Genomic DNA, 14,111 nt, shown 5'->3' on the forward strand with positions numbered 1-14,111 from the left:
TAAATGCCTACGCCTTATTTTATAAGCCTGAACTTGGATCCAGGGGGAGAAAAAGTCATATCACTCAAGTCATAGACCCGCTTTTCACCACCATGGTCCACGCTCCCTCCCCCCCCCCCCCCCCGGTCAACACCTTTTCCACTGCTGTTTCCCCCCCCCCCCCCCGCTCAGCACCTTTCGTCGCTGCCCCACCGGCGTCCGGGGTTCAGCCCCCCCAACCTATTTTGCGATCCTACACCCCTGCTATGGATCCTGAACCGAGATTTGAATGTTTTAGCTTCAAAACCAAAAGTGCGCATTTTAAATACCTTTAACTCAAAGAGGTAGGTGTACCTGCCATATACCTACAACGTAGGTACACAATGCAGACACATGTCCGTTGTACAGTTGTACACCATGCAGATACCTACATGTAGAAACGTTGTACAATGAACGCTATGGCTACACACAGAAACGTGAGCGGAAATGAAGATGGTACCTTTTACAGTGGTCACAAGGTTGGGTCTCAGAAAATATCGCGGAAAACACAAACGCATAAGGATTAAGGACAGCAATCCTACGGGAAATCACGGAGGAATGCTTTATCTGAAGCCAACATGCACTGCAAATTGTAGCATCTATAGTCATCGTCTGGGGTCGCTGATCGCCCGTTGTCGATAGTAGCGTCTTGCAGGGATATATGTAGATACCGTAACAAGCTCCCGACGTAGCACAAGTAGGTATGAACTGCCAATGTGCTTCTGTTTAGGCAAATGCTGGCACTTTTGTACCTTTTTTTAAATGCATAATTGTGTGTGCATGCGTGGTTACTCAGGTGACCGTGGTGTTTAGTCCTTTACGACGGCATGCCAGCTACGAACCGTCATCCTGTCCATTATGTAGTTACTAACGTATAGGACAGCACAGAACGTAAGGACATGTCGTCACCATTTACTGCCTCAAATTACGTCACACCACGCGAGAGCACGTCACGTCACGGCTCACGTCATAACGCCCCGTCACGTAAGGCCCACTCACGGTGCAGGGTTTTGGTGTCCCACCCCGTCCCAGCCAGGGTGTCCCACCCCCGCCCCGCGTGTCCCTCCTTACTGCCAAATCGGACGGCTCCCTTCTTGCGGCGCATGCTGCGGCGGAGGAAGCGCGCCATGGCGGCGGAGCGCGCGCGTCGGCCGCGTCGGAGCACGCCACACCGTCCACTGCCGACGCCGACGCGACGCACCGTCGGCGGGCGCGCAGCCGCCGCACGCAGTCCGCGCCGCCGACCGCCGCCGCCGGCTCAATGTATTGATTATGAGCCGGCAACAGGTGGTGCCTCCACGGCGGCGGCGACACGGGGCCTGGTCAGACTCTGACCGCAGATTGATACGGTCTGGGTCAGACTTCTGACTTCGGTTTGGTGCGGTTTGGGTCAGACTGACTGACCACATAATGAAACAGTCCGGGTCAGACTCTTGACCACAGATTGACACAGCCTTGGTCAGACTCCTTACCACAGATTGATACGGTCTGGGTCAGACTTCTGACCGCAGATTGATACGGTCGGCCCAGACACGGCCTCGGTCAGACACCTGACATCATACTGATGCAGTCTGGATCAGACTCCTTACTTCAGATTGATACGGTCTGGGTCAGACTTCTTACCGCAGATTGATACGGTCTGGGTCAGACTCCTGACTTCTGATTGATACGGTCTGGACTCTGGATCAGACTCCTGGCTTCAGATTAGTATCAGTCAGACGCCTAACCACAGATTGGTACAGTCTCAGTCAGACTTCTGACTTCAGATTGATACGGTCGTTTGTTCCTGCGCCCGCTGCTTTAGGTCCAGCTTGCCGAGACTCTAGGGCTCGTAACTGCGTGGTGCTGTCTTTTGAGACGCAAGGTCTTTGATGCATTCGAAGCTCGACTCGATGCTGCTGGATGAGTAGGGGAAGTTGGGGCAATGCCGGAGTTGGGGCAAAGCCGAAATTCGAGATACTTCGAAAACTGTACGACATGAATGCCACCTGTCAGTGATGCTCTGAATCTTAAGTGACTACAATTATCGCATGTTTGTTACGAGTCGTCATTCGGAAAACTTCGGCTGTCAGGGCGCCAAGAGCGTTTTCAAGGTAGGTACGTTTCCCTTGTACTACATGCGCCTTTGAAGCTGCATTTGTTACTCATTATGCTACCGTTTGTCTGGCCAATTCGGTCAAGTAATCTTCAGCATGTCTTTGCATAAGTGTGCTGCCTATTTGAAATTTATACAGCACGTTGAAAAGGAATGGGCCTGCAAATGAAAGTATGGCTGGCTGGGGTAATGCCGAAAACGTGCAATTACGCACGTTAAAGCACGCTACGTGGACTTTACTGCTGTAGAATAGCAACGCGTATTTTTAGCCACACAAATTACACTTTCAACCGACACAACGGCCTGTTACCTATAAGGAATGATTTACCTGGCATTTTCTTATTATATCACACAATTATAACTTCCAGTGTGCACCAAGCGTCCTCAAGATCTTAAACGCGTGTCAGCTTTGATGAATTCTGGATAAAGTTTGAGATAAAATGGCAAAACATCAATGTCGGCATTCCCCGTAGATCATTTTTCCCGTTTTCGGCTTTCCCCGCAGTCCGGGGCAGCGCCGAAAAAGTCACTTCTTTGATATTCTTAGTTTGTGTGCTTAACGGTATGCGAATTCATCAAATGCGCCTGGTATGTTTGAAAGGCAAACGACTGGCCTCTCGAATGACGCCAACAAGAATAGCTTATGTTGTCTACGTTGCGTGCTACAGGCGTCAGAAAAAAGTATTCGGCGTTCCCCCAACTTCCCCTAGTCTATATTTGAGACTATTACAGGCTTTGCATGTGCTCACTCCCAAGTCCCGACATTGCTATAGGGCTCTATAGCTCGCTTTTGTAATTAGATTCGCCAATCGCCGTTTCAGACTGGCTTTTCAGCATCGCCATTTCGGCTTAAATTTATAAAGTAAAGGCTAGCTACTCCGTTCTCAATATGTTTTGAGGAAAATTGCTTTAAAGCCGCCCCACACTGGACCTCGCATGCGGGTTGCGAGTTTTTGGTTTTTCGGGTTTCTTTCAAAGCAAACAATACAATCTAAGCTCAGTGAGAGTGACCCACAATACCATCTAACAAGCGAGTCTGCATGATTTTAGCATGCGAGCCAGCTTGCATCGCATTCCAAAAGTTGATTTTGAGTCAACTTTCGATTTTCCTCGCTGCGAGGTCTGCGAGTTCTGCGAGGCTTGCGGGTTTTTCGCTGGAGTCGAATTTTGGTTGGTTGCGCTGGTATTGCAACTATACATATGTGATTTTCTGAAGATGTACCGGCTTCACTGCATTCATGAAGTTACCATAAGGGAACGATCTAATCACTCTATGAATTAGTAATGCCCGCAAACTCAAAACCCGCAAACTCGCAACCCGCATGCGAGGTCCAGTGTGGGGCGGCCTTTAATTAAAAGGCAGAAAAAGGCGTCTGTTTCTTACAATACACATTTTTTCTTTCCACGGCGTCCTACATTTAATTATACCCGCCTGAACCGAGTTTAATCTCGCCCTCGGAGGCAGTCGGCGTTCAGGTGTTTTCTTCCGGTAATATCGTCTCGGGCCCGGCGGAATTTCGGCCGCCGCACACATAACTCTTCTGGACGTGTTACTGTCAGTTTCAGCGGGCCGCGACAAACAGGCGCCGCGCAAAACAGCGGTCTGGCCGCCGGCCGGAGCCGCGTATTGTTACAAACAATTGCGGATGCTACACGGAGTAAGTCCTTCGCTTCTTGAGCTGAGCTCGTAAAACGCCGAACTTTGTCTCAAAATTGAATCATTTTATTGATGAAAAAGTACATTAACCCGCGCCCCACTGGGGGGGGGGCTATTTATAGCCCCCCCTCCCGTTTTTCTGCAATAACTTCCAAAACGCTTGACGTATCGACGCCAAACTTTCAGTACCTTCGGCTGCATCAATTTTACACCTTGTGTCAAAATTTGAACTTCGTACCTACCATAGGTCGGCCGGAAATGACGTCAGAGTGACGTCATGTTCGGCCGATTTCGACGCAAAACATTGAACCACGGCAATCGCTCTCAAGAGCTCAGTTTTTAAGCTAGATCCAATTTCTTTGCATGAAAGGACTCAGAATAGACTGCGCTATCAAACTGCTATCTCGAATTTTCGAAATTTTGAAAATTTTGAAAATTTTATATAATGAAATTCAAAAATTTATACTTTTACATTTTTTCAAAAAATTTTTGATTTTTCAAAAAAAACGGAATATATGTGATAGAACGCATTATCATGACTAACTCTAGCAAGTTTTAGCTAAATATCTTCAAAAATGGCCAAGTTATACGCATTATTGCAAAAAATTAACAATTATTAATTTTTCAAATCAATTTTTCAGCACGAATTTGACATCGTACGCCAGTATAAATAGCACCATCGTGTTCCTGAGCTCAAACTGCATCCAATAGACACCTTTTTTGTTGAAAAATTTTAACTTCAAAATTTGACCTTTTTTGACCTAAAAGTGACCTGACCTAAGCTCATTTGACTCAAAATGACCTCGAATGACACAGACGACATCAAATTCGAAATTTGTGGCCTAAATGGACCATAAAACATGTGTCACGTGACCGACGGATGATATAATATTTTCGTGACCTGTGATGACCTGACCTTGACCTGAAAATCAAAGGTCAAGTTTGGTACCCTCAGAGTATCTAGGGCATCTGTTCACGAGTGTGTGAACCAAAAATGAGCCTGATCTGACTTGTAAGACGGCGGCTGCAGAGCCCAAAACGTGAACAAGCAAAAATGCTAATAATTTTTACTTTGACCTGACCTGTGACGTCATCGGTGACCTCAAGGTCAATGAAATTAGGTTTCGCTCGACAGTTTTTCCGGGGCTATAAGACGCCGTTTGAATTTTGACGATCGGCCCAGTAGTTTCGGAGTTAGGAGGGGGGGGGGCTATGAATAGCCCCCCCCCCCCCAGTAGGGCGTGTTATACGCAGACCCCAGTGGGGCGCGGGTTAACCCTCGCCGGCACAGGCCATTTTGAGTCCTTCGACGGCACAAGGGGGGGGGGGGTTGGTACGACCCCCCTCGCGTTTGGCCCCTGATTGAGCTAGAGCTTCGCGGAAAAAACGAGCGTGTTGCCCGTCACAAGAGGAAGCCGATGATACCCAATTTTAAGGTCCTAGGTCATCGGGTGACCTTCCAGATCAGGTCAATGACCCGAAAACCGGGAAAATCGGGACCTGTTAGAAAGTCGTAAAGTGTGGCTGCTATGTGGTTTTCTGGGGTGCTGATCACGAATATCGTGATAGTTTTGATCAGAGATGATGTCTTTAAGCATTTAGACCAGGTCGGGTCAGGTCAGGTCAGGTCAACCGGTAGGGGTTGTGACGGGTATTCGTAATACGTGTCAACCGCCTCGGACAGCTTCGTAAAATGTTACGAAGGCACCAAAACTACTTCGTAAATGTTCAAATGGTTGCTAAATTCGAATTCAGCTCCAAAAACTAGCCTAGACACATGTAAAACTCGAAAAAGTGAACCGAGGTCACCCGAGGTCACCAAAGGTCAATGACCTGACCTGACCTTCAGGTGACTTTGACACCCACCCTAATGCATGGGAGCAACATCAAATCACATGTTTGAACGTTTGAAACCACGAAAAGCTTGCAAACGCGCGGCTAATGCGAGCCGACATGCGCCGAACCGCGATTTCGGCCAAACATGGTCACAGAAAAGAGGTCACAGGTCAAAAGTCATTGGGGTCAGGGTCATGAAATTTTCAGAGTAGGTGTAAAATTGAGCAATGCGAGGGTACTGAAAGTTTCGTCGCGATCGGCCGCTTTTTACGCGAGTTATTCGCGAAAAACCTTAGGGGGGATTGCATCAACCCCCTTGTGCCGGCGAGGGTTAAATATGTAGCTCAGACTGTATTTATGATTTCTATAAACCTAGCAGTTGACAATTATATTTAAAGTACCTAGGTAATAAAATATTAAAGAGGTATGTGATATGAACCTGTGCAGCCTACAGAGCTTTTACAGCCCACAGGTACTTGGCAGTTCCTACCCTATTATGTAGGTACTTTCCTTGTTCCTTTTCTTCTTCCTCCTGTTTTTACCATTCAGCTCATTGAAATGTAGGTATGATTAACCCGCACCCGGGTCAGCCAACTTCGCCATGGTGGCCGGTGGGGGCCTTTTTGGCCACACGGCTATCTCGGAAAGCCGCGGTAAAAAGCAATACATAGCTCGCTATAAGATCTTTCAGAATCATATTGTTCATTTTTATCAAGTCATCGCTGAGGTCACTGGAGGTCACCAAGGGTAAAATGTTCACGAATTTGTGTTCTCGATTTTGACAACTTTTCACAAATCGGCGCATAAGTCGGGAAAAATAGAGCTACAGCGCTGCAAATAAGTGCATTCGATAGCCGTTTCAAAGGTCTTTCCGAATACTGTTCTCAGAGTTCAACTGAGATCAATGATTTAGTATCTATGGGGGAAAACTATCAAACTTTGACGTTTTAGGGACAATTTTTTTTTGTAATATAGCTTTTGACTCTACGCTTGTACTACGCTGAACTTACCGGCATGGCGTTTGTCTTGTCGAGACGAGTCGAATCAACTATAATTTGACCTGAATAGGTCAATTTAAAAATTTCACCTCAGGTCAAGGTCACGGGATGTTGCATGTCATGTTGCATCATGTTGCATGTCATTCGATTCGTATTGTTGAGCTGAACACATCATGGTGTTTTCAGCGCTCTAGCATGCTTTTATCTGAAGTTATTGTAAAAAAAAAACTGTTAGAGACGTTTTATGACCTGAGGTGACTTGAGGGGCATAAAAGGGATCACATGTGCAATTTTCCGGTTCAGTGTGTCACACTCACCTGTGCCCCGATGTTTGAGGATGTTTTCAGCCTGCAGCCACAAGAAGAGCATTTCAATTTTCTCCTATTGACTTATAATGGAGAGGTCACAAAATTGACCTGACCTTAGGTCATCAATATCAAAATTCCGAGTTCGGGTCAAGTCAGGTCATGTTTGGGTCAAGTCAGGTCACTGTCCTATAACATCATAAGTGAACCCCTGCACGGTCCTAGAATGTCGCGACTTCGCAATGCCCTCAGTGCCAGAGCCCAGAGGAGTTTCAACCCGCGCCCTGGTGGGGGGGGGGGCTATTCTTTGCCCCCTCCAGACTTTTCGATATATTTCCAAAACCGCTGCGCCGATCGTCACCCAACTTTCAACACTCTCCCGGTTATCAATTTTACTCATTGTGACAAAAATAAAAAACAATGGCTATGATAGGTTGGTCGCAAATGACGTCAGAGTGACATCATGTTCTGCAGTTTTTAACCCAAAAAAGGGTTCGCGGGAAGAGCTGTCAGGCCTATAGCTTTGAAGCTAAAGAAAAACGTTTAAATATAAAAGGTGTAGAATTATTAGGACTACAAAATTGTTATCTCGGAATTTTAATTTTTTGAATTTTGACCCAAAAAAAAGAAATATAAATTCTTTTGAATATAATTGTCAAAAAATTAAAAAGTTTTTCGAGTCTCGAAAAAACCGGAATACATGTGCTAGTCATTACCGACTTCTATTCACATACCAAATTTCAAATCGATGCCTCTTTTTTGGCCAAGGTATATATAGCGAAAAAACTGTTCCAAATTGATGACGTCAAATTTTCAAACTCAATTTTTAGCAATTCTAAACCACGTAGCGCAAAACAAAGACTACCATTAGAATTGCCGCGACAAGCTGCATCGAATCAATACCCATTTGATGCAAAATATCAGCTTTGAAATTTGACCTTTTTTGACCTGACATTGACCTGACCTCCACCAGGAAGTAACCTAAACCGTTCCTGATCTTATAACCAACACCAATGAGTTTGAAATGAAAAAATGGCCATATAACATGCCCTAGTAAAATTGGGTTCATGTGCTGACCCTTGGTGACCTGACCTGTGACCTGACCTGGTACTATCAGTGACCTCTAATAGCAACATATTTACTAGGCAACTGACGCCCTATCGCTGATTTCCGATAAAATGCCTTTTACTCGATGTTATAGCGCATTCCCTAGAAGACCCGTGACCGGCAAAAATTTTTATCATTGACCAATGACCTGACCTGTGACGTCATCGGTGACCCCGAGATCAATGAATTTCCCCGGACAAATTTGATAGGGCTTTCGAACGCCGTTTGAATTTTGCGGATCCGTCCAGTAGGTAGTTTCGGAGATACGAGGGGGGGCAAAAATAGCCCCCCCCCCACCAGGTCGCGTTATGAACAGACCCCACCAGGGCGCGGGTTAACAGGGAGATGGAACTTACAGAACCTAGTATCCTCCAGAGGTCTCACAACTTGCATATTTCGGATTTCATCTTAAGGTCACCTGAGGTCATGTCAGTCACGTGACCTCACCATTACAAGCCTGTAGGAGAAATATGGGAACTGTTATTTTAGCGCCGGGAATGATCTAATACTATCTCAAGCACATGTTGGAATCGTGATTTCAAGCACTCCTTTCATGCCTGTCATGCATCGGACATCGTGACGTCATTTATGACGTCACCAAGGTCAAAGGAGTTTTTCGTCAATGACTCCCGATCAAATTGAGTTAGCGAGTCGCGAAAGCCATCAGTGGACTCGGCAAGACCTACCAAATCGAATGATATGCGACATGATTTCGTTCAGCCAGCTTCGTGACCTGAGGGGCTCTGACCTGGCCTTGACCCGAGGTCAACACCCTAAGTTGACCTCAACTTAACAAAAAGTATATTATTCGATGCACCTGAGTACATGGAGAACACAATGATGCCACAATCGCGGCTCTGCGACATTTTTTTGCGAAGTTATTTGCCAAAATCCATGGAGCACTTGATCTGACCTCAGAGGTGACCGGTTCACCTGAAACCTTTAGATTGGGTACCAGTCGCTGCGTCTTGTAACGGCGCACACGCTCATTTTTTTTTTTAGCAAGGCTCTAGCTCAGTAAGGGGCGAAACAGCGAGGGTCGGGAGGTCGTACCGCCCTTGGTCGGACGGATGTAGAAAACCGATAGGTCCGGCGAGGGTTGAGCTTATAGCATGTTGCATAGAATATTTTATGCAATATAGTTCTCATGTCCTAAAGAAATCGGCTACATTGTCCGGTAGGTAATAAAAGGTATGCCTACCTACTGGTCCAGTCGGGTTTATTTTTCGAACACAGCTGTGGATCCCCCGTGCCCTAAGGTTGGAGCTAAATTTGTTATTGATCTCACATGTCAAAGAGCATAATACTTTGTCAAATAGGAAAATGAGTTTAAAAATAGTCAATATAACTACATATAGGCAGTAGGCATTAAGCCAACGAGCCGCCGTTGAATTGAAAATTTTGGTTAAAATTCGCTATATTCATCGGAAGGTATAACTTGTGTCAAGGTCAATCGTTGCAGAAGAAAACTGGTGTCTGGAATGGAACAACTGATACCCAGCTGAAGCCACTTATCCCTCTAAAGTGTTCTGCCCAGACTCGGAGACTTACGGACGGACCTGGGGCTTCTGCTGACCTGAGCGCCACCTGCGGCGTACAGCGCAACTACAGCTTCGGTACACCACCGACACTGCTCGCTGGCCGGGGCTACATCAAGCCACTCGCTGAAAGGCTACTGAGCCAGGTTTGATGAATATAGCACAGTTAATGTAGCGGGGTGAACCGGTCAGGCCTTAGAATCTTATACAAGCAAGCAAGAGTGCTATAAACGGTCGGACTACTCGAAGTCAGACGTAGACCCCACCCCAGTCGGGTCGTTGGACCAGGTAGATTCGGGTTATGGGAAAGTTTGACGATTTTTTATATTGTGATGAAAAACGTCTAAGCAGTAAGTGAATCCTTTCAGGTACGGATGTGAGAGTATTTTCAAAGCATGCATACCTAATTTATGACAGTATACGTATCTACTCATTTAACCCGCGCCCCGTAGGGCTACCGGCGGACCCTACCACCCGTAGGGGGGGGGCCGTTTCGGCCCCCCCCCCTAAGATCTCGGAAAGTTACCGGCCGATTTTCAAAATTCAAACGGCGTTTGATAGCCCTACCCGGGAACTACCTTGTGACCAAATTTCATTGACCTAGGTCAAACCGATGACGTCACAGGTCAGGTCAAAGGTCAGATTTTCACCGTTCACAGGCAATTCAAGAAATGTGCTGTGAAATCGAGTAAATTGGTAATTTATTGAAAACCATCGATGGTATATTGTTCGTCAAACACATACTTTGCTATCTGAGGTCACTGATACCAGGTCAGGTCACAGCGAGGTCAGGTCACCGGGGGTCACAATATGAATGTGTCGTGTGATACATGTTTTATGGTTCATTTTACATGACAAATGCGATTATGTGGGTTAGGCAGCCTTTGGGGCCAGCCTAGGTCACGTTTTGGTGAAGGTCAGGTCAAGGTCAGGTCAAATTAGGTCAAATTTCAAAGTTGATATTTTTGCATAAAATGGGTATCCATTCGATGCAGCTCGTCACGGGGAGTCTAATGGTGGTCTTTGTTTTGCTCTACGAGTTCTAGAATTGCCAAAAATTGAGTTTGAAAATTTGACGTCATCATTTTTGAACAGGTTTTTCGCTATAACTTGGCCAAAAAACGAGGTATCGATCTGAAATTTGGTATGTAGATAGAAGACGGTAGGTACTATCACATATATTCCGGTTTTTTTCGAAACTCAAAAAACTTTTTGGATTTTTTGGATAATATATCCAAAAAAATGCTTTTTTGATTTTTGGGGATCAAAACTCAAAAATTTCAAAAATCCGAGATAGCAGTTTTGTAGCCCTGTCAATTCTACACCTTTTATGTCTTGATCATTTTTCTGTATCTTCAAAGCTGTAGGCCTGACAGGTCTTCTCGCGAAGGTCTTTTTTCGGTCGAAAATGACAGAACATGACGTCACTCTGACGTCATTTGTGGCCAACCTATCACAGCCTCTGGAAAAAAATTTTTGGTCACAATGTGTAAAATTGATGCCCGGAGGGGTCCTGAAAGTTTGGTGGCGATATCTCCAGCCGTTTAGGAGATATCGACCGAAAAGGACAGGGGGGGGCCGTTTCGGCCCCCCCCTACGGGGCGCGGGTTAAATTCAATGGTGTTTTGTATTTATCTTCGACTCGGCATAATGTTTAACGGTTATTATTAGAATGTAAACTCATCTTGCACTTGTTGTTTATTTGTTTACAGTAAGTATTCTTGTTGACAAGATTCTAAGAAATATAAGAGAAATAATGTTATGTCGAGCAGGCTGACATGATTTTCGATGAGCGTTGCGCCAGGCATGTCGCCCACCCTCGGCTCCGGGGACGTGGTTTCGCCACATCCGAATCAGATTGGACCCGCTGACCGGTCCGTATCTCACCACCTCAAAGGTGCGGCCGAGTGGTTCATCAATTCCCCTGTTATCGCCCCGGTTCAGTGGTCGCCAGCTCCATTGTTCCAACCCAGTTGACACTGTTATAAACTGCGTGCGCAGTCACACACATTGCACACCCAGGATTCCAAGCCAAACGTTTTAGAAGCTTTAACCCAAAATACATATTTCTTAATTGCTATGCAGAATTTCTTAACAAAAATACTCCTCATCGTGTATGCAGCTTAATGTACTTAATTTATGATGAACATGAATATAATGGTGTACCAAACTTATGTTCGACATAACTTTAATCAGTTCCGATTCACGGTCATAGACGCGCAATTCCTCGCATTTCAATATTGCTTACGCGGGGTGCAGTACCTACGAAAGCAGGGACAGTTATACACAATACACATAATCAGATTAAGGGCATTCGTCAGCAAACATACGTTTCAAAAGACGGGCTAACGGCGCTGTTGCTGCTACGACAACATGTTTGCAGCATACCAGAGATATCTCCCCTGGCCGATTTATGCCTTATGCAGAACCAGCCATGGCAGCTATACAAGGGGTTTCCAGCCGCGGACAAGGCAAGGGCCTTAAAGGGACCCTCCCACCTTCAAAAAAGTTAATGAATTGGTATGAAAGTGATGTCCCTTGGTTCAGAAAGAGCGAAAACGAATATCTACCAAATTTCACCGAAAAATATTCACTGGTTTTCAAGATATTAGGCTTTTACTTTTGTTTACTTTTTGGGATCTCCCCTGTTACTAGCGACTTTATTTGGAAGCAATAATTTGGCAGCCTTAAAGTGCGGCAGACGCTGCGCGCAAAGCAGCGTATACCACCACGTGTTAACGATGATTTTAGTCTAAGATTTAAAAATCGTTAGATCTCCGCTGACGTCACAAATTCTAAGGGGGCATTCCAATGCATTAGCCCCTTAGAATCCGAAAACTGCAAGTTTGAAATTCCATATCTTCGAATTAAAGCATTTTTCGATGTTGTGAGTGCCCAAACCGGTATTTGCAGGCCATGGCCACCAATTTGGCTATCTCAACTCAAAACTAATGTTAAGGTGGGAGTGTCCCTTTAAGAATGAGACATGCTGCTTTATCCGTTTGTCCCTGTCCAGTTCCATTTTAACATAATAGGTATTACGGTACAACGCTGAAACTATTGGTAGGCATTGGGGCACACCAGGTCAGATCCATATACCCGAAGTGACACCGATGTTGCCTTGGGTTGGCAGACAAACGAACAATTTAAATCAATAGAATACATATCGTGGCTCAAATATAAGCTCGCCTTTGTGTGTACGATTTGATATGCATCCCTTCAGCTCAAGATAACATTTAGTTCCACGATTGAGTTGCACCACGCCGGCTGAATATCTGTGGACCGGATACGGACGCCAGTGGAGTGGCGCCGTCATCTCTCGCCCCCGCCGGCCGATAAAAGGTCCGCCGCCCGCCCCCGCCGCCCCCGTCTGGCCTACCGGTGACACTGCCCCGAGGCTGATCAAAGGTAAACCCGACCGACCTGAGGGACACTGGGGGGGGGGGGGGGGCGACGGTGGGTCTTCGTGGGTGACAAGAGGGGTGGATATGGCGAGTACCTGGACACAGAAATAACCAACAGCTTTACCCGTATTAGTCTTAGGTCGAAAGGCGACCTCAAAATGAATTAATGCCAATACTGACAAACGTTTCTTCAAGGATCTATGTAGCACAAATGTAGCTGGAAAGTGTAGCTTTGTCTGTATGGCAAAAAAACATGGTTTAGCACAACGTTGCATCATGCAATAATGTGCAAAATAATGTTCATGCGACTGCAGCACTCGTGCAGGACTCGGGTTGAAAGCCGTGACACACGACGGCAGTAACGTCGCAAGACTATTCCAGCGAGCGCCAAAGTATTCGATTATCGCCAACATCAGTCGCGCTGATGGTATCGCTATTGGAGGTCTTTGTGACAAGTTTGCCGTGGCGTGACAGAAAAGCTCCTCCCATGGTGAACTTGGTCTCCTGGACAGACTGAAAGACAGTTCAAAGAACGCCCACCTAGCTATCTAGAGAAGTTTTCCGCGATACACTTTTCCAGTAAATTGACATGTTTCAGTGCCCGGTTAGCTCATAGCTGGGCTTTGTTCTATCTTTGTACGTTTCATGATTATCATTGGGGATTCATTCCTGAGTCGGCCTACAAGATACCGTGACCATGTTAAGTTAGCGACGAATCCAGCAAGATAACGTGAGCGATAAGATTATTTGCCTCCCAAAGTGTGTATATTTGCATAGTCTCTCATGCATTTTAATGATGTTTCGAATGAATAAGCATCTAATCGAATCGATGCTTATTTTGAAAGCCGTATCGGGTAACTTGTCGCACTCTCTGTCTCTCTACCTCCCCCTCCATTCTTTCCCTCTCGGCAGACGGGGTAAAAAGAACCACGAATTGCCCCTCATCGAAAGTCCAAATGGGCATTTGATATGTTTAGTGTTGACGCCAGTTTAGGATTTGTGCCACGGTAGCCAGTTAAGATAGCCTGCACCACTTATCAACAGGGATATGCGACAGCCCCTCTGATCTAGAGCACCATGCTAGGCCTAACATTCGCTCACTCATGCGAATACTGGAGTCATTATATCAATTATAATCATATTTGTGAAAAAA

Source organism: Amphibalanus amphitrite, unplaced genomic scaffold, assembly GCF_019059575.1.
Source record: "Amphibalanus amphitrite isolate SeventyFive unplaced genomic scaffold, NRLGWU_Aamphi_draft 000104F_arrow, whole genome shotgun sequence".
Taxonomy (NCBI): Eukaryota; Metazoa; Arthropoda; class Thecostraca; order Balanomorpha; family Balanidae; genus Amphibalanus; species Amphibalanus amphitrite.